We start from the raw sequence: 1563 nt of genomic DNA on the forward strand, positions 1-1563 counted from the left end.
AATAGAATAACTATTACGAGTCCTACTAGGAATAGGAAGGAACAAAATAGAACAAATATAAAACTATTATTAATTGCTAAATTTTAACTTTATTAAGTCTTAATAGGGCTAGGAAAACTCACGCTAGGAATACCCAAACCCATAGTCCTAATAGGACTAAGAAAACCCAAACCCACAATCCTAATAGGACTAGCAACTTGCGCTAGAGAGAAATCCAATCAACCATCATAAAGTTATCAACAACTTCGAAAGCAATGAAAACCCTTACTAAAGAAGGCACTCCAATACCAACGAACAACAAAAACACCAAAAGCCCTTCCCAAAGAAGGCATTGCAACAAAAGTGTAGCACACAACAGCTACATCAAAAGACCTTTCAAAGAAGGCACTCCATTAGAAGTGTAGCACCCAACAGCTACATCAAAAGACCTTCCCAAAGAAGTCATTTTATAGAAACTGTAGCTCCCAATAGCTACAACAAAAGCACTCACGAGCCTCAAATAGAGATCTCCTCAAACCAATCAGCATTAGGTTACTTTTAACCAAACAACACCAGGTTGCTGAATATACCATGTTTAAAAAAAATAAAATTGTTGCTGAGAATACACATGAGCAAATACGACTTCAACTGATGACTTGAGCATATAATAATGACAATCCCCCTCATGGTAACAAATCGGAATATATAATCAAATAAAATATCAAACTAAGAGCATCAATAAACAAAATGAAGAACCAACAATAACTTAACAAACATGAAACTAGAAAGCCGGCGGAACAAAGGGAAAATACTAGCTCGAGATGGATTCCTTCTATCCAATCTATCTACTCCATAACTCCTACCAAAATTAGAAAATCAGCAAATCGAAGAGAAATAAATCAACAACTAAACATTGACTCCATCAGAAATCAATAAACAGTCTTCATCCTCGACAGTCATGCAACACAATTCAAGGAAATCTATCGACTACAATCTGAACTTCTTCAACCAGCAGAAAATTAGCATAACTTTGTCCATCGAAGAATTAGTAAATCAGCAAACAACCAACATCGCCATCGTTAGCACAAAGCAGCGACAGCATCAACAACAAGAGCAAAAACCGATCCCATTAAACAATGATAGCATCAACAACAAGAGCAAAAACCGATCCCATTAAACAATGATTTGAACAAAATAGTAGCGACAATAAACTTGACAAGCAACAACAAACGATAATCACAGATGATTATCAAACAGAAGCTACATAAAAACACCTAGACACCAACTTTCAACCTTAATAGATGAAACCGTAGTTCTTCTTCTTTGATGAACTAGGGTTTCCATCTTCAAAACGAAAACCTAAATCGACCTTCAAAACGGAAAATCAATGAGACAATCAGTTACTAACAGCTTGCTTTGTACCATGTAAGGAGAAGAGAAGAAAGAGAGAGTGAGAGGGCCATGTGATTGTGGAGCAAAGGGAATCCCAATTAATTATTATGGGGTTACCCTCCTCATTCATTAAATAGAACAACTATTACAAGTCCTACTAGGAATAGGACAGAACAAAATAGAACAAAATAG

Source organism: Macadamia integrifolia, chromosome 2, assembly GCF_013358625.1.
Source record: "Macadamia integrifolia cultivar HAES 741 chromosome 2, SCU_Mint_v3, whole genome shotgun sequence".
Classification (NCBI taxonomy): Eukaryota; Viridiplantae; Streptophyta; class Magnoliopsida; order Proteales; family Proteaceae; genus Macadamia; species Macadamia integrifolia.